Source organism: Colletes latitarsis, chromosome 12, assembly GCF_051014445.1.
Source record: "Colletes latitarsis isolate SP2378_abdomen chromosome 12, iyColLati1, whole genome shotgun sequence".
Lineage (NCBI taxonomy): Eukaryota > Metazoa > Arthropoda > Insecta > Hymenoptera > Colletidae > Colletes > Colletes latitarsis.
The window spans coordinates 21,301,034-21,322,873 of record NC_135145.1 but is presented as its reverse complement, the minus strand read 5'-3'; positions in this window follow the sequence as shown (position 1 = coordinate 21,322,873).

Sequence of the window (21,840 nt, the reverse complement as noted above, 5' to 3'; positions counted from 1 at the left end):
TGAATTTACTGTTTGAGTACGTGTTTACATTGTGAAGATTTATTTTAGATAATAAGGAATATAGTCATATTGTACTCTATTGCAGTATTTATTTTTAGCTCGTTAAAATAGGCTCCAACAAAGAGAATTAGAATGATCTACTCAGGGAACAGTTTCTGGTGATTGAGACTCTATATTGAATTTACTTGTTTGAGTTCGTGTTTACATTGTGCAGATTTATCTTAGATAATAAGGAATATAGTCATATTGCACTCTATTGCAGTATTTATTTTTAAATCGATAAAATAGACTCCAACAAAGAGAATTAGAATGATCTACTCAGGGAACAGTTTCTGGTGATTGAGACACTATATTGAATTTGACGTTTGAGTACGTGTTTACATTGTGAAGATTTATTTTAGATAATAAGGAATATAGTCATATTGCACTCTATTGCAGTATTTATTTTTAGCTCGTTAAAATAGACTCCAACAAAGAGAATTAGAGTGATCTACTCAGGGAACAGTTTCTGGTGATTGAAACACTATATTGAATTTACGGTTTGAGTACGTGTTACATTATGCAGATTTATTTCAAAACAAAAACAAGGAATATACTCATCTTGCACTCTATTGCAATATGTATTTATTTGCAAGCTCAATAAAATAGACTCAATAATATGGACTGCAACAAAAAGAATGATCTACACAGGCACCAATTTTTAGTGATTAAGACAATAGTTGGGATATACCCATTTAAGTACGTGTTTACATTGTGCAGATTTATCTCAGAAAACACGAAAAATATTCAACTTGCACTCTATTACAATATTTATTTCTAACTCAATAAAATAGACTCCAACAGAAAGAATAAGAATGATCTACTCAGGGACCAATTTCTAGTGATTAAAACAATAGTTGGAATATACCCATTTGAGTATGTAATTACATTGTGAAGATCTATCTTAGAAAACAAGGAATATACTAATCTTGCATTCTATTGCAATATGTATTTATTTCCAAGTTCATTGCTTAATGAAACAGACTAAAAACAAAAGGAATAAGATTGAACTACTCAGGGACCAATTTCTAGTGATTAAAACAATAGTTGAAATATACCCATTTGAGTATGTGTTTACATTGTGCAGATCTATCTTAGAAAACAAGGAATATACTCATCTTGCACTCTATTACAATATTAATTTCTGAATCCACTCGATAAAATGGACTCCAACAAAAAAAATAAGAATGATCTACTCTAGAATCAGTTTCTAGTGTACAGTACGTATTTACATTGCACAGATTTATCAACGAATATATTTATCTTGCAATCTATCACAACATTTATTTCCAAGTCCACTGCTCCATAAAATAGACTCTAACAAAAAGACTAAGATTGAACTACTCAGGAACCAATTTCTAGTGATTAAAACAGTATATTCCTTACACCTATTTGCAACCTATTACAACATTTATTTCCAAGTCCACTGCTCCATAAAATAGACTCCAACAGAAAGAATAAGAATGATCTACTCAGGGACTAGTTTCTAGTGATTAAAACAGTATATTGAATTTACCATTTAAGTACGTATTTACATTGCACAGATTTATCAACGAATACACCTATTTGCAAACTATTGCAACATTTATTTCCAAATCCACTGCTCAATAAAATGGACTCCAACAAAAAGAATAAGAATGATCTCCTCAGGGACTAGTTTCTAATGATTAAAACACTATACTGAATTTACCATTTGAGTACGTGTTTATATTGTGAAAATCTATCTCAGAAAACAAGGCATATACTCATCTTGCACGTGTTTATATTGTAAAGATCTATCTCAGAAAACAAGGCATATATTCATCTTGCACTCTATTGCAATATGTATTTATTTGCAAGTCCAATAAAATAGACTCAATAACATAGATTGCAACAAAAAGATTGAACTACTTAGGGACCAATTTCTAGTGATTAAGACAGTATATTCAATATACCTATTTGAGTACGTGTTTACACTGTGCAAATCTATCTCAAATAACACGGAATATACTAATCTTACACTCTATTGCAATATGTATTTATTTCCAAGTCCACTGCTCAATAAAATAAACTCCAAGAAAAGGAATAAGTTGGAACTACTCAGGGACCAATTTCTAGTGATCAAAACAGTACTTAGAATATACCTATTCGAGCAGAACCCCCCATATTTACATCGTGCAGATTTATCTCAGAAAACAACGAATATATTTACCTTGCAATCTCTTGCAACATTCAGTTCCACTAAAATAAACTCCACCAAAAGTGAACCTTGCAATCTAATGCAATATGTATTTATTTCCAAGTCCACTGCTCAATAAAATAGACTCCAACAAACAGAATAAGATTGAACTATTCAGGGACCAATTTCTAGTGATTAAAACAGTATATTCCATACACCTATTTGCAACCTATTACAACATTTATTTCCCAGTCCACTGCTCCATAAAATAGACTCCAAGAAAAGGAATAAGTTGGAACTACTCAGGGACCAATTTCTAGTGATCAAAACAGTACTTAGAATATACCTATTCGAGCAGAACCCCCCATATTTACATCGTGCAGATTTATCTTAGAAAACAACGAATATATTTACCTTGCAATCTCTTGCAATATTCAATTCCACTAAAATAAACTCCACCAAAAGGGAACCTTGCAATCTAATGCAATATGTATTTATTTCCAAGTCCACTGCTCAATAAAATAGACTCCAATAAACAGAATAAGATTGAGCTATTCAGAGACCAATTTCAAACGATCAAAACAGTATATTCCATACATCTATTTGCAACCTATTACAACATTTATTTCCAAGTCCACTGCTCAATAAAACAGACTCCAACAAGAAGAATAAAATGGACCTACTCAGGGACCAATTTCTAGCGATTAAAACAATAGTTGGAATATACCCATTTAAGTATGTGTTCACATTGTAAAGATCAGAAATCACGAAAAATATTCATCTTCCACTCTATTACAATATTTATTTCTAACTCAATAAAATAGACTCCAACAAGAAGAATAAAATGGAACTACTTAGAGACCATTTTCTAGCGATTAAAACAATAGTTGGAATATACCCATTTAAGTACGTGTTTACATTGTAAAGATCAGAAATCACGAAAAATATTCATCTTCCACTCTATTACAATATTTATTTCTAACTCAATAAAATAGACACCAACAAAGAAAATAAGAATGATCTCTTCAGGGACCAATTTCTAGCGATTAAAACAGTACTTAGAATATATCCATTTCAGTGTGTATTTACATTGTGCAGATCTATCTCAGAAAACAAGGAATATACTCATCTTCCACTCTACCACAATATTTATTTCTAACTCAATAAAATAGAATCAAAAAAAGAATAAGATTGAACTACTCAGGTACCAATTTCCAGCGATCAAAACAGTACTTAGAATATACCTATTCGAGCAGAGCCCCCCGTATTTACATCGTGCAGATTCATCTCAGAAAGCAACAAACATATTCACCTTGCAACCTCTTGCAATATTCAGTTCCACTAAAATAAACTCCACCAAAAGGGAACTTTGCAATCTAATGCAATATGTATTTATTTCCAAGGTCATTGCTTAATGAAACAGACTCCAACAAACAGAATAAGATTGAACTACTCAGAGACCAATTTCTAACGATCAAAACAGTATATTCCATACACCCATTTGCAACCTATTAGAACATTTATTTCCAAGTCCACTGCTCAATAAAACAGACTCCAACAAGAAGAATAAAATGGACCTACTCAGGGACCAATTTCTAGCGATTAAAACAATAGTTGGAATATACCCATTTAAGTACGTGTTTACATTGTAAAGATCAGAAATCACGAAAAATATTCATCTTCCACTCTATTACAATATTTATTTCTAACTCAATAAAATAGACTCCAACAAAAAGAATAAAATGGAACTACTCAGGTACCAATTTCCAACGATCAAAACAGTACTTAGAATATACCTATTCGAGCAGAGCCCCCCGTATTTACATCATGCAGATTTATCTCAGAAAGCAACGAAGATATTCACCTTGCAAATTCTTACAACATTCAGTTCCACTAAAATGAACTCCACCAAAAGGGACAACCCAGGTACCAATTTCTGGCGATTAAAAAACACTGTCGCCAATTGGCTCCCGGATGGGACGCGCCGCGCTACCGAAACCCCCATCCGGGGGGCGAGTTCTCGTAATGGTCGAGGCAGTCGGATTGTAAAAACCGCGGGGAATCCTTTCTTCCACGGTTCCCCCTGCACGCGGGGGATTGCGTGTACTCGCGATAGAAAAGCCAGAGAAGAGAGCACGGAACGGAAGGTGGAACGGGGCAGAAGTAGCCGAGAAACCGTGGTCCCCGTGCGACGGTTCGAAAGAAGAGTCCCTCGGAATGTTGTACACAAAGGTGTTGAGGTGGATACCCGCGCGTACGCGTCCCGCAGGAGGTGGAAACCTTTCGCGTCGGTGGGTGCGTGTACCCTGGCTATCGATATATTACGCGGCCGTGGCCCCGTGTGCGTGCAAAAGGGTGAAAAGGAGGGACATATTTTATATTTATGGGTATTTGCCGCTACTGTGCTCTCGCGCCGGCGGCTCGCGGCAGAGAGCCTAACCGGCCTCTCTCCTTTTCTCCGCGATATCTCCTCTTGCCTCCGTGCTCCCATATAGGAGCCTCCTTGTCCAAACTTAGGGCACACCGTGGCTTTTATCTCTCTCCGACGGGCGATACGGGACCCGGACCATGTGTCATCTCCCATGCCATCCCATATTCCTACCATGATATGCTCGAGGCTCGTTCCACGTTGGGTATCCTTTATGGGTGTGCGCGTTTGTCCCACATCTATATATAGACGGGGTACAGCCACGCCGTACGCCCAGCCAAAGAGCGAAACGTGGCCAGATCGCTCCCCGGACAACCGTACGCGGACCACAAACACCACCACTCGGAAACGAAAACTTTTTTTCCCCCACCACGAAAACCGCGGCTTCGCAAATTAACTCTGCGGCTCGATTAATTCGAAATGGATCGTCGGTAATTTTCTGGGACGTTTCGGGCATTCCTCCGACGGCCAGGAATTCGTCGAGTGATTTACGAGAGTTGATTTTCGGGGAACGGATTTCCTACGAGGACTGTACGTTTGTTGGAATCATCGCCGGCAGCGGCACCTTCGCTCTCCTTTTTATTTCGATCGCTCTTCTTCCACCGAACCCCGGGGGACTTTTACTTTTTGTATGCGTTTGCCGAAGAATTTACGACCACGGGGTTTGTGACTCGGGCCACCGGGTGCCTCATCCCTTAATTAAGGATTGTGCCACCGATTTGCCGTCCCTTTTCGCGAATATGTCTCTTATTCGGTCCTACGGAGGCGACCGCGCTAATGACCTTGACCCGACCGCGACCCCGACTCGACGAAACCCACGACCTTAATCTTCGAAAGTCGCGTTATCGCGCCCGAACTCGACGATACGACGCTCACAAAGGAGCAACGTTCACCAGCTACTATGCAAAATAGACGGGGGGATCCTTAAATGCATGATTTTTTTCATTTTTACCGAAGGAAATCTATCAAAAATATGAAAAAGAATGTTCCATTCTGCGTAGAGTGTAATTTTTTAAACGGATGAATCGAGTAAACAACCCTGTGCAATGCTGCTGGTTAATAAAATATCTTTTTAGCAAGAATAAATCTGTGAAAAATTTATCTCCTAATAAATTTCGTCAAAATAATTCGTCGATCTAAATGTCTTTTCTTTTGTTTTCCATACTTCGTTTGAATGGAATAATATAGCACACAGCTAAAAGAAAAGCTTTCAACGCTTTATGTTGAAATTTGAATTTATCTTGCACCCTTGTTATAATATTTATTTCCAAGCGTACTATTCAATAAAATATAACGAGAAGAATGATTTACCAATTTCTGGTGATTAAAACAGTAGGTAGTATAATAGAATTTTTAATTTTACACGAGAATCCTCCCTTAATAATCTGAGCTTGTGGCTACACCAATATTGTCATTAGTTTATTGTTTTTTAAATGTTTTAAAGGAAAGTTGATTTCCATTTACCAATTTGGTATAATAGAGGGTATTCGACAACGATGGGAAAAATTTTAATGGGGGATTCCAGAGGCCAAAATAAGACGAAAATGAAGAATACCAATTTGTTGATGGAGACTTCGTTAAAAAGTTATTAACAATTAAATTTAAAAATTTCAAATCGTTCTGGAAAAATTATTTCTAGGTTCTGGGGTCAATTACAATCATTTTTGGTCATTAGATATACCCTCGAAATCCTAGCCACTTTTGAGAAAAAAATTTGAATATGTACTGAAATTTTTAGACGAAATTAAAAAATTTCAAATCATACTAAAAAAATTATTTTTAGTTACAGGGGCCAATTACAATCATTTTTGGTGAATAGACGTACCCTCGAAATCCTACCCACTTTCTAGAAAAAAATTCGAGAAGGTGTGAAATTTTTCGACAAAATGAAAAAATTTCAAATCGTTCTAAAAAAATTATTTTTAGCTAAGGGAGTTAATTAGAATCATTTTCGGTGAATAGACATACCCTCGAAATCCTAGCCACTTTTGAGAAAAAAATTTGAATTTATACTGAAATTTTTAGACGAAATTAAAAAATTTCAAATCATACTGAAAAAATTATATTTAGTTACAGGGGCCAATTACAATCATTTTTGGTGAATAGACGTACCCTCGAAATCCTACCCACTTTCTAGAAAAAAATTCGAGAAGGTGTGAAATTTTTCGACAAAATTAAAAAATTTCAAATCCTTCTGAAAAAATTATTTTTAGCTAAGGGGGTTAATTGCAATCATTTTTGGTGAATAGACATACCCCCGAAATCCTACCCACTTTCGAGAAAAAAATTCAAATAGATGGACAAATTGCCGTTCTACAGCCGCAACTTCGAACGTTAATAACTTTTTAACGAAGCCTCCATCAACAAATTGGTATTCTTGATTTTCGCCTTATTTTGGCCTCTAGAATCCTCCATTATAATTTTTCCCAGGGGTGACCGAACACCCTGCATATATATATTAATAATAATTATATAATATATAAATATGCGCTCAAATAGGAATACTTCATATACTAAATAAATATATTATACTAGTAACAAACTCTACTCGAATGCAAATTGGAAAAAGCACACTTTGGACTAAATAAAAAACAATATTTATTAGGAAAATATAGGTAAATAATCTTATGATTCAAGAATTTTTTAATTGCATCCTCAGGGGTAGACACTGTCTTCTATTTACTTTTTACCCCTTTTAACACTCCAATCTATAAATTTGTAGCATTAGAAGTACAAGAAATTTAATTTAAATGAATTTCCAAGCCCCGTCTAACTCATAATGAGTCTGATATGCATCCTCGAATCTGAAGGCTGTCCTTCCAGAAGAAGTATCTTTTCCTAATAGCAAATACAGTAGCCACTCCCAAGGCCGATGAAACACGATCGTAATCTCGCGAGATTCATTAAATTACTTCTTAACTTATCCCCAGGCTGTAACTTTGCACCTGAGTAAAAAAGAATCGATCTTTTTTGGTTCCCATAATGAATAGATCCAACCTCTAAGAGTATCAAACGCTTCTATTATAATTCCCTTCGACCCCTTCATGCATAATTTAATTGCAAATAATTTTTCAAACGTACGCTATTTAATTCCGTTTAAATCTGTTCGTAAGAGACCGCAATGAAGAACAAATTTATAGATATCTCGATGCAAAAGTGTGTTGATATTATTATATAAAACTCGATAACGAGTAGCTTCATAATTAGACTATGTTTATGCATTTATGGGAAATTTTAATTCTCAAGAAACTACAGAATGCACTTAACATACGAAAGATATAAGAAAAATACTCGAAGATACGAATTATTATATTTGGGGACCTCTAGAAATTAACACTCTCCAATTTCATCAATTCTATTAGTAGAAACACAAATTTCACTCTGTTCAGTTATCTAAAAAAATACAATGGACGATAGAGAGTCGTGGGAGGTTCCAAACTTATATTCAGAGGGTTGAAACCCCCATTTCCACCAATTCCATCAATAAAAACACAAAGTTGTACAAAGATCCATCCATCTATAAATCTCACTCAAAAACAAACTCTCTACACTCGTCTGGAAAAATACAACGAACGATAGAGAGTCATAGAAAATTTTAAATTCATATTCAGAGGGCTGAAACCCTTACAAAACCCCCATTTCCACCAAATCTATCAATAAAAACACAAATTTGCACAAAGATCCATCTATCTATAAATCTCACTCGAAAACAAACTATTTACACTCGTCTAAAGGAATACAACCAACGATAGAGAGTCGTAGAAAATTTCAAACTCATATTCAGAGGGTTGAAACCCCCAATTCTATCAATAAAAACACAAATTTGCACAACGATCCATCCATCTATAAATCTCACTCAAAAACAAACTACACTCGTCTGAAAGAAAGCAACCAACGATAGAAAGTCATAGAAAATTTCAAACTCATATTCAGAGGGTTGAAACCCCCAATTCTATCACTAAAAACACAAATTTGCAGAAAGATCCATCCATCTATAAATCTCACTCGAAAACAAACTCTCTACACTCATCTAAAGGAATACAACCAACGATAGAGAGTCGTAGAAAAATTCAAACTCATATTCGGAGGGTTGAAACCCCCATTTCCACCAATTCTATCAATAAAAACACAAATTTGCACAAAGATCCATCTATCTATAAATCTCACTCAAAAACAGACAATCTACACTCGTCTGAAAGAATGCAACCAACTATAGAGAGTCATAGAAAATTTCAAACTCATATTCAGAGGGTTGAAACCCCCATTTCCACTAAATCTATCAACAAAAACACAAATTTGCACAAAGATCCATCCATCTATAAATCTCACTCAAAAACAAACTCTCTACACTCGTCTGGAAAAATACAACGAACGATAGAGAGGCATAGAAAATTTTAAACTCATATTCGGAGGGTTGAAACCCCCATTTCCACCAATTCTATCAATAAAAACAAAAATTTGCACAAAGATCCATCCATCTATAAATCTCACTCGAAAACAAACTATTTACACTCGTCTAAAAGAATGCAACCAACTATAGAGAGTCGTAGAAAAATTCAAACTCATATTCAGAGGGTTGAAACCCCCAATTCTATCAATAAAAACACAAATTTGCACAACGATCCATCCATCTATAAATCTCACTCAAAAACAAACTCTCTACACTCATCTAAAGGAATACAACCAACGATAGAGAGTCGTAGAAAATTTCAAACTCATATTCAGAGGGTTGAAACCCCCAATTCTATCAATAAAAACACAAATTTGCACAACGATCCATCCATCTATAAATCTCACTCAAAAACAAACTATTTACACTCGTCTGAAAGAATGCAACCAACTATAGAGAGTCGTAGAAAATTTCAAACTCATATTCAGAGGGCTGAAACCCCTACAAAACCCCCATTTCCACCAAATCTATCAATAAAAACACAAATTTGCACAAAGATCCATCCATCTATAAATCTCACTCAAAAACAAACTCTCTACACTCATCTAACGGAATACAACCAACGATAGAGAGTCGTAGAAAAATTCAAACTCATATTCAGAGGGTTGGAACCCCCCTTTCCACCAATTCTATCAACAAAAACACAAATTTGCACAAAGATCCATCCATCTATAAATCTCACTCAAAAACAAACTCTCTACACTCATCTAAAGGAATACAACCAACGATAGAGAGTCGTAGAAAATTTCAAACTCATATTCAGAGGGTTGAAACCCCCAATTCTATCAATAAAAACCCAAATTTGCACAAAGATCCATTCATCTACAAATCTCACTCAAAAACAAACTCTCTACACTCATCTAAAAGAATGCAACCAACGATAGAGAGTCATAGAAAATTTCAAACTCATATTCAGAGGGTTGAAACCCCCATTTCCACCAATTCTATCAATAAAAACACAAATTTGCACAAAGATCCATCTATCTACAAATCTCACTCAAAAACAAACTCTCTACACTCATCTAAAGGAATACAACCAACGATAGAGAGTCGTAGAAAATTTCAAACTCATATTCAGAGGGTTGAAACCCCCAATTCTATCAATAAAAACACAAATTTGCACAACGATCCATCCATCTATAAATCTCACTCAAAAACAAACTACACTCGTCTGAAAGAATGCAACCAACGATAGAAAGTCATAGAAAATTTCAAACTCATATTCAGAGGGCTGAAACCCCTACAAAACCCCCATTTCCACCAAATCTATCAATAAAAACACAAATTTGCACAAAGATCTATCCATCTATAAATCTCACTCAAAAACAAACTCTCTACACTCATCTAACGGAATACAACCAACGATAGAGAGTCGTAGAAAAATTCAAACTCATATTCAGAGGGTTGAAACCCCCCTTTCCACCAATTCTATCAACAAAAACACAAATTTACACAAAGATCCATCCATCTACAAATCTCACTCAAAAACAAACTCTCTACACTCATCTAAAGGAATACAACCAACGATAGAGAGTCGTAGAAAATTTCAAACTCATATTCAGAGGGTTGAAACCCCCATTTCCACCAATTCTATCAATAAAAACACAAATTTGCACAACGATCCATCCATCTATAAATCTCACTCAAAAACAAACTACACTCGTCTGAAAGAATGCAACCAACGATAGAGAGTCATAGAAAATTTCAAACTCATATTCAGAGGGTTGAAACCCCCACTAAACTCCCATTTCCACCAACTCTACTAACAAGAATACAAATTTTTACAAAGACGCAAAGTCCAATCGCTGTTCTAAAACCTCTCAACTCGTAACAAGTAACGAATGAAAATAAATTGGTCTCGAAGGGGGGTGAAAATTCCGTCGAGATATATTGTTTAGACGGCGTTGGTAGCGGACGGTGTCGCGGTTACACGGGTACGCGTTGATAATCAGGAACGAGTCAGGGGCCCCGACGGATCGGCTGGCATCAGAGGGAACGCGCGCGACGGAGAAGAGCGAGCTTAGGGTTGAGTTCGGTGCGAGGAGGCAATTTAACAGGTACAGTGACACGTCTCGTTTTGTTGTTGCTGTTGCTGCCGGTGCGTCTCGCGCCTATGCGCGTATATATAAGGTCGAAAGCAAGCGGAAAAAGAGGAGGACGGGTTACGCGCGGACGAGGAGACCGACTAGTCGTGAGAGACTCGAAGGACGAAGAGCGGAGAAGCGGAACGACGACGAAACCCGTTCTCATTATTATATTCATATTCAGAGCCGCGATGGGGCAAACCTTCCCTCCGCCTCCGCCTACTCGGGTCTCCTTTTCCCTGTGCTCGTCTCTTTCTCCGTCTCCCTTCGTCTCTGTCCGTTCCGAGGCCCACGTCTCGACAGCGTAGAGCGGTATAGATATAGCGGTATAAAAATCTCTATAAAAAGTTGAAAAGTGCCGCCGCCGGAGTTGAGGGGCGACAATGGATGAAATATGCCGCTCCGTTCGACCCTACTGGAAGCCTTAAGGTGCCGGACACCTCCTTACACCTGCACGCGGCTCCATATAGCGCCTTATTATAAAACGAACCGACCGAAAACGACACGCCGGACCCACGGAACGATCCACCGAATCGACGAGCCCCTTTTCTACAAACCTCGCGAGATACGTCCTGGGAGTCGCCTACGCTTCTCGCGGAGCCGATCCGCCATCGATCTTTGTACTTTCCAGTGGCATCGAAACGAGTCAAACTGGATCAAACTAATAATAGACTTTGAGAAATTTCAATCTTAAAACCGAGAGCCTTGTGAGGAATCAAGGAGTGAAAATGCAATCTTGGAAATGTCCCATTTGTGGTTTCAAATGTACTCGAAACGAGACACACTGGATCAAACCGAGTCATACTGAGTCAAATTAATAGTAGACTCAAGTATATTTCAATCTTAAAACTGGAGATCTATGAGGAATCAAGGAATGCAAATGCAATCTTGGAAATGTCCCATTTTTAGTTTCAAGTATACTCAAATAATCGTCAGAACGAGTCACAATGGATCAAACCGAGTCATACTGAGTCAAATTAATAGTAGACTCAAGTATATTTCAATCTTAAAACTGGAGATCTATGAGGGATCAAGGAGTGAAAATGCAATCTTGGAAATGTCCCATTTTTGGTTTCAAGTGTACTCAAACACTCGTCAGAACGAGTCACAATGGATCAAACCGAGTCATACTGAGTCAAATTAATAGTAGACTCAAATATATTTAAATCTTAAAACGAGAGCCCTATGAGGAATGAAGCAGTAAAAATGCAATCTTGGAAATGTTCCTTTTGAGGTTTCAAATGTACTCAAACACTCGTTGAAACGAGTCATAATGGATCAAATCGAGTCACACTGGATCAAACCGAGTCATATTGAATCCAATCAATTATTGACTCAAATAAGTTTCAATTTTAAAACTAGAGCTCTAAGAGGGATCAAGGAGTGCAAATGCAATCTTGGAAGTGTCCTATTTGTGCTTTCAAGTGTACTCAAACACTCATCAAAACGAGTCACAATGGATCAAACCGAGTCATACTAAATCAAATTAATAGTAGACTCACGTATATTTCAATTTTAAAACTGGAGCTCTGTGAGGAATCAAGGAATGAAAATGCAATCTTGGAAATGTACCATTTGTGGTTTCAAATGTACCCAAACACTCGTCAAAATGAGTCACACTGAATCAAATCGAGTCACAATGGATCAAACTGAGTCATACTGAATCCAATCAATAGTAGAATCAAATATATTTCAATCTTAAAACTGGAGCTCTATGGGGGATCAAGGAGTGAAAATTCAATCTTGGAAATGTCCCATTTGTACTTGAGAACGTTCTCAAACACACGATAAACCGAGTCACACTGGATCAAACCGAGTCATACTGAGTCGAAACAATTATTGACTCAAATAAGTTTCAATTTTAAAACTAGAGCTCTAAGAAGGATCAAGGAATGAAAATACAATCTTGGAAATGTCTCATTAGTGGTTTCAAATGTACTCAAACCGAGTCACACTGAATCAAAACGAGTCACACAGGATCAAACCGAGTCATACTGAATCGAATCAATTATTGACTCAAATAAGTTTCAATCTCAAAACTAGAGCTCTAAGAGGGATCAAGGAATAAAAATACAATCTTAGAAATGTCTCATTAGTGATTTCAAATATACTCAAACCGAGTCACACTGGATCAAACTGAGTCATACTGAATCGAATCAATTATTGACTCAAATAAATTTCAATCTCAAAACTAGAGCTCTATAAGGAATCAAAGAATGCAAATACAATCTTGGAAATGTCTCATTAGTGGTTTCCAATGTACTCAAACCGAGTCACACTGAATCAAAACGAGTCACACTGGATCAAACCGAGTCATACTGAATCGAATCAATTATTGACTGAAATAAGTTTCAATCTCAAAACTAGAGCTTGGAAATGTCTCATTAGTGGTTTCAAATGTACTCAAACTGAGTCACACTGGATCAAACTGAGTCATACTGAATCGAATCAATTATTGACTCAAATAAGTTTCAATTTTAAAACTAGAGCTCTAAGAAGGATCAAGGAATGAAAATACAATCTTGGAAATGTCTCATTAGTGGTTTCACATATACTCAAACCGAGTCACACTGAATCAAAACGAGTCACACTGGATCAAATCGAGTCACACTAAATCGAATCAATTATTGACTAAAATAAATTTGAATCTCAAACCTAGAGCTCTATAAGGAATCAAGGAATGAAAATAGAATCTTGGAAATGTCCCACCCAAACGATATTCGGAATTCGTGGAAATTGGGAATATTAAAATACACAGAGAGGATAAAAAGTGAGAGAGAAATAGGGGAGTTTTAATGGCGCGGCACTCTGGATCAGAACGCGACCAGCACAAATCATTATTAACGACTCGCATTGTGCGCGAACGGTGTTGTTCGTTTCGTTTGAAATATCGCGCGAGAGCTGGATCTTTATTAAGCAGCTTTGAACTGACCTGCGGTCCGCGACGACTGCGATTCCGAATGAATCAAAATCATTCCCGGTCCCGTTCGATCGAAAGTAATTAACGCGAATACGTTCACTGTGAATAAATTCGTTGCTCGGAGGGACTCGACCTTATATCCGTGCAAAATTTAGCTCTCGTTCCGTGACTGTAGTCAAACTTTTGAGTCTGGAATTGGTTGAAAACTGAGTGAGGAACGAGCGTTTGAAACACTTACAAAATCGAGTTTTTATTGTTAGATCGTCAGATAGAGATCGAATCTTATTCGAGCCATTAACGCCCATTTTTAGCGAAGAGGAAATCATTTTCACGTCCAGGTGTTTCCCAGAGCAACAGGGTCCTCCTGGCACCTTTTGCAGGATAACCAGAACCCCTGTCGAGCTCCAACGAAACCACTAATTGGTCTAGAGGGACGAAAGTAGGGATGAGAACGGTGAGAGCCCCGTAGAGGACAGTTGGGAGCTTGGAGGGGGTGGAGTTGGGTCCGTGGGCTGTTTTTGGCGACGACAATGAGGTTGATTATTAGCCAAACCGGGGGGTCTCTTGTTGTGGCTACGGACCCGCGGTGTTGTTCGGTTGCACACCCTGTATATACCCGAAAGACACGGTCGTTGTTGTCCTTTCATCGTCAACCGCAATGAAAAACAACCCTGGATTTGTGTACCTTTCGGAATGGGTCTCCCGGAGTACAGGTGCCTCGAGGAGGATCTACTTAACTGGTTCCAAAGATCCTTGGTTCGTTTTATCGAGTAGATTTCGAAAGATCAGATCATAATTAGTCGAATTTATCAAAACGAGTAAAGAAGATGTAACATCTGAGGAACTACGGATCTGTAAAATTTAACGAGATAAATTAAATTAATTTATAATACGTTGCAAGGATAATTTTAGGTTCTAATCATTGTTCGATTAAATCAAGCGTATAGAAAATTCTATTTGCATAATTCTGAGATTCTTCCTTGAGATCTCTGTTTTATCTCGAGATAACTTTCAGAATAAAATAGAAGATTTCTTGAATATCTATATACGAAGGAAACAATCGATTTACATAGTATTTGTGATTTTTCTTCCAATGTTTGAGGACTTAATAAGTTATGATTGTGACACGAGACACCCACTGTGCCCGACAACAAAAGAAAAGTTTCCAGCGTTTCGGGGATGAATTTTGAAGGCTTTATGGCGTTCTTTGTGTATTGGCAACGCGATTACATCGCGGAAATAAACAGGAGGCGTAATACGTTTCTGATGGGAGGACTATACTCGACTGGTCGCGATGTCATCGCTTGTAAATCACGCGTTAGCGTCGTGCTACGATCGCCTGGCTGTTTAATTTATGACCGCATTACACAACCGCGACGATGCGTTGAAATGGCGGCTCGCCTTTCCGGTGGCGATTCCACTGGAAATCAGGAAACCGCGTTGTGGGTGGAAAGCAACCCTAAAAGAATCGTTCGATCGCGTCAGAGGGGACACTTTATCGAGAAATTGACAAAAATGGAGAGAAAAAAGACTTAGTTGGGTGTAGTTTTGTATTTTAAGGGGGAAATCATCCCCTTCGTAAGGGTGGATTCCTCAAGTTCGACTGAGTAATTCTTAATTTTGGAGTTGGTTCATTATTTTGTGTAGATTAGAATCTCAGTTGGTGGATCTATAGATCATTGTAACAGATTTTTGTTAAGGGTGAAACCACCCCTTTCGTAGGGGTGGATTCCTCAAGTTCGACTGAGTAATTCTTAATTTTGGAGTTGGTTCATTATTTTGTGTAGATTAGAGTCTCAGTTGGTGGATCTATAGATCATTGTAACAGATTTGTGTTAAGGGTGAAACCACCCCTTTCGTAGAAGTAGATTCTTCGATTTTTTAAAAGTAATATATGGATATGGTTTACTATAACAGGGGGCTTCTAATTGTTTAAATAGTTCTGTAAATTAGGGGATGAAGATAGTTTTGTATTTTAAGAGGGAAATCATCCCCTTCGTAGGGGTGGGTTTTTCAAATTTGGCTGAGTAATTCTTAATTTTGGTTCATTATTTTGTGGAGATTAGAATCTCAGTTGATGGATCTATAGATCATTGTAACAGATTTCTGTTAAGGGTGAAACCACCCCTTTCGTAGAAGTAGATTCTTCGATTTTTTAAAAGTAACCCTTAATGCCCTGATTGTTTTATAATTGTTTTTAGTAAATTACAATTTCAGTACATATAGATCTATAGATCATTATAAAGAAGGTCTTCGAATTGTTTAAATAGATAAATAAATGAAGATACTTAAGGAAGTGAACAATTCACTTGATTCTACTTTTGTATCTTAAGGGTGAAACTACCCCCTTTATCCTAGTAAATTCTTCAATTTTTTCAAAATGTTTCTCAATCTCAAGAATTAATTATTTTAGCTCCTCACTGAAAAATCATGTCATCCATATTTGGGAAATTTCGAGCATACTCATCATATCAGAATCAATAGTTAATAGTTTCTATCACAGATGTCTTCGACTATAAGACTCACAAAAACGTAGAAAATTGCAGAATCAATAGTTGATAGTTTCTATCGAGTCAAACACAGAAGTCATCAACTATAAATCTCACAAAAGTGTAGAAAATTGCAGAGTCAATAGTTAATAGTTTTAATGGAACACAGAATCTTCGACTGTAAGTCTCACAAAAACGTAGAAAATTGGAAAATCAATAGTTAATACTTTCTATCGAATCAAACACAAAAGTCTTCAACCATAAGTCTCACAAAAACGTAGAAAATTGGAGAATCAATAGTTAATAGTTTTAATCGAACACAGAAGCTTCGACTATAAATTCACAAAAGTGTAGAAAATTGCAGAGTCAACAGTTAATAGTTTCAATCGAACACAGAAGCTTCGACTATAAATCTCACAAAAACGTAGAAAATTGGAAAATCAATAGTTAATACTTTCTATCGAATCGAACACAAAAGTCTTCAACCATAAGTCTCACAAAAATGTAGAAAATTGGAGAATCAATAGTTAATAATTTTAATCGAACACAGAAGCTTCGACTATAAGTCTCACAAAAACGTAGAATATTCCAGAACCAATAATTAATAGTTTCTATCGAGTCGAACACACAAGTCTTCAACTATAAATCTCACCCATCAATTGTTATTGAATTTATTTTTACAAACTCGTTAAAATTCAAATTACCACCTAATCTCAAGAATTATTTAAACTCCTCACTGAAAAATCATGTCATCGATGTATGGTAAATGTGTTAAATACTCCAAATAAAAAACGAATTGATCATTTTAAAACCAAATTGATTAACAAAGGAAACTCCACTGTTTCTCCACAATGGATTTCTTTTGAAAATTTCGAACAACCCCATAATTTATTTTTACAAACTCGTTAAAATTCAAGAGTCTAGATTTAGGTCTGGGTTAGGTCCTCACTGCAAAATCATGTCACCAATGTAAGTGTGTTAAATGCTCCAAATAAACCTACGAATTGATCATTTTAAAACCAAATTGATTAACAAAGGGGACACCACTGTTTCTCCACAATGGATTTCTTTTAGAAACATCGAACAAATCCATCATTTATTTTTACAAAGTTATTGAAATTCAAAAGTCTAGATTTATGTCTGGGTTAGGTCCTCACTGCAAAATCATGTCACCAATGTAAGTGTGTTAAATGCTCCAAATAAACCTACGAATTGATAATTTTAAAACCAAATTGATTAACAAAGGAAACTCCACTGTTTCTCCACAATGGATTTCTTTTGGGAACTTCGAACAACCCCATAATTAATTTTTACAAACTCGTTAAAATTCAAGAGTCTAGATTTAGGTCTAGGTTAGCTCCAAAAATCATGTCACCAATGTAAATGTGTGAAATGCTCCAAATAAACCTACGAATCGATCATTTTAAAACCAAATTGATTAACAAAGGAGACTCCACAATGAATTTCTTTTGGAAACTTCGAACAACCCCATGATTTATTTTTACAAACTCGTTAAAATTCAAGAGTCTAGATTTAGGTCTAGGTTAGCTCCAAAAATCATGTCACCAATGTAAATGTGTGAAATACTCCAAATAAACCTACGAATTGATAATTTTAAAACCAAATTGATTAACAAAGGAGACTCCACTGTTTCTCCACAATGGATTTCTGTTAGAAACATCGAACAAACCCATAATTTATTTTTACAAACTCGTTAAAATTCAAGAGTCTAGATTTAGGTCTGGGTTAAGTCCTCACTGCAAAATCATGTCACCAATGTAAATGTGTGAAATGCTCCAAGTAAACGTACGAATCGATACTTTTAACCGAATTGGGTAACAAAGGAGACACCACGGTGTTTCTCCACAGTGGATTTCGATGGTAAACTTCGAGAAAGGATTCCGTTGGAATCTGTCGAGTCTCCGCGGACGACGTCCGACGGGCTGCCAGGCTCGTCGCTGACTCACTCGTTCTCAACTCGCTCGAGAACGCAGCTGGGCCAGCTCGGAACGGTCAGGTCGAACCTGACCCCGTCGTGGCCGTTACCGTTTCTGAGTGACGTCTTCATGTCTGGCTCTGCGGGGCATTCTTCGTTCTCATTGTCCGTTTGTCCGTCAGTCCGTTCCGTGGCTGGACGCCCGGGACTCATATCGCCAACCCCCCGTCGTCCGCCACTTCTCGCCACGAAAACCCCGGGCCAAGTGTCCCGTAAAATGCACCAGAAACCCACGAGAAAATAATCGGTACCTCCACGCCGCCAAACGCGACGGTTCCGCGAGACCAATTAGTCAATAAGCTCGTTAGGAACTCGAGGAACTTGGCCACTTTGAAGCAGCTCCAAGTCCACTGGAATTAATCTCGAGCTAGACTATTTTATTGAATCTAAAATCGAATTATTCGAAGAGCAGAGGGGCATGATTTTCTAATATTTCCCGATCGAAGCGTAATAGTTTCGATAATAACACTTTCCTAACAATCTGTTGACGTTATTGCCAGAGAGCAGAGGGTTGGTAAAACGTCGACAGCCAACTAAACGGAGATTAGCCGCGGAGTTTGGCGCGACTGGTATACGAAAACTAATTACAAAGATTAATGTCTTTTGCATACGGGTCTGTTCGTTTCCACGTAGCTTTACTTTATCGAAAAGGCGCATACGAGCGTACTTTTCGTGACGATTAGCGGGGATGACGTTGCATTATTCGAACAAATACGATGGTTTACCGCTGCTTCAGAATCTACCGAAAGGAACCCGAGATCGTGAATAGGCCCGAAAGATGATCAAACGCGACGGGAACGGGAGAGGGGTGGCTTCGTTAATTGGCTGCAATTAACAAGAACGGGGCTACCATTCGCTTCCGCGAGTCATTTAGGCGGGGATTGTGCGATCTTTTTCACGAGGATCAACGTAAACCTCGAACAGAGAGGCCTTCGACTATAAATCTCACAAAAATGTTGAAAATTGCGGCAATCAATAGTTAATAGTTTCTATCGAAGATCAGGTAAACCTCGAACACAATCTTCGACTATAAATCTCACGAAAATGTTGAAAATTGCAGAATCAATAGTTGATAATTTTAATCGAATCGAACACAGAAGTCTTTGAATATAAGTCTCACAAAAACGTAGAAAATTGCAGAATCAATAATAGGTCATAGTTTTAATCGAATCGAACACAAAAGTCATCAACTATAAGTCTCACAAAAACGTAGAAAATTGCAGAATCAATAATAGGTCATAGTTTTTATCGAGTTAAACACACAAGTCTTCGACTATAAATCTCACAAAAACATAAAAAATTGGAGGATCAATAGTTGATAATTTTTATCGAGTCGAACACAGATGTTTTCTACTACAAGTTTCACAAAAACGTAGAAAATTGCAGAATCTATAATAGGTAATAGTTTTTATCGAGTCAAACACAGAAGTCTTCGACTATAAATCTCACAAAAACATACAAAATTGGAGGATCAATAGTTGATAATTTTTATCGAGTCAAACACACAAGTCATCAATTATAAATCTCATAAAAGTGTAGAAAATTGCAGAGTCAATAGTTAATAGTTTTAATCGAATCGAACACAAAAGTCATCAACTATAAGTCTCACAAAAACGTAGAAAATTGCAGAATCAATAATAGGTCATAGTTTTTATCGAGTCATACACACAAGTCATCAACTATAAATCTCACAAGAACGTAGAAAATTCCAGAATCAATAATAGGTCATAGTTTTTATCGAGTCAAACACAGAAGTCTTCGACTATAAGTCTCACAAAAACATAGAAAATTACAGAAACAATAGTCGATAATTTCTATCGAGGATCAACGTAAATTTCAACACAGAAGTCTTTGAATATAAGTCTTACAAAAACGTAGACAATTGGAGGATCAGTAATTGATAATTTTTATCGAGTCAAACACACAAGTCATCAACTATAAATCTCACAAAAACGTAGAAAATTCCAGAATCAATAGTCAATAGTTTTTATCGAGTCAAACACAAGTCATTAACTATAAATCTCACAGAAACGTAGAAAATTGCAGACTCAATAGTTAGTAGTGTTTATTGTTTCGAACACAAAAGTCTTCAACTATAAATCTCACAAAAACGTAGATAATTAGAGAATCAATAGTCGATAATTTCTATCGAGGATCAACGTAAATTTCAACACAGAAGTCTTTGAATATAAGTCTCAGAAAAACGTAGAAAATTGCAGAATCAATAGTTAATAGTTTCTATCGAATCAAACACACAAGTCATCAACTATAAATCTCACAAAATCGTAGAAAATTCCAGAACCAATAGTCAATAGTTTTTGATCGAGTCGAACACAAAAGTCATCAACTATAAATCTCACAGAAGCATAGAAAATTGCAGACTCAAAAGTTAATAGTTTTTATTGTTTCGAACACAAAAGTCATCAACTATAAATCTCACAAAAATGTAGAAAATTAGAGAATCAATAGTCGATAATTTCTATCGAAGATCACTATAAACATTCAACACAGAAGTCTTTGCATATAAGTCTCAGAAAAACGTAGAAAATTGCAGAATCAATAGTTAATAGTTTCTATCGAATCAAACACACAAGTCATCAACTATAAATCTCACAAAATTGCAGACTCAATAGTCAATAGTTTTTAATCGAGTCGAACACACAAGTCATCAACTATAAGTCTCACAAAAACGCAGAAAATTGCAGAGTCAATAGTTAATAGTTTTTTAGAACGCCTTCTAGGGGCAATATTTTATTCGTAGGGCGGGGAATTTCGGATATTTTAAATGTCTCGTGAAACAGTACGAAAATCTCGATCTTCGAAATGGCAAGAGTTTGAATGCACGACCATTCTCACAACGTTTACACCGATTCTAAATGAATCCTCGAGGCGAGCCCAAGGCGTCGTATTACTATAAACACAATAATGAATTCTACGAGCCGTGCGTATTTCCGAGAACTTACAATGGCAGAGGGAATGTTACCAAAACACTGCTCGTCCTGGATCCTCTGCGCGTCACAAATATTTACTCGAACATTTCAACGCGCCCCGTCGAACACACTCGAGATTTCCCAAACATTTAAATACCGATACTGGGCCCTTGATTTTCCTTGTTAACGATCCCAGTATCCCAAAGATTATTTACTCGATTATTGGAAAATTTAATACTGTAAAAACAATCACTAACTTTCCTTCATTTCTCTTTATATCATTATTTATTTGGATTCGTGAAAGAGATGCAGCGATATTTTAATATATTAAAAATTCCTAGAAAGT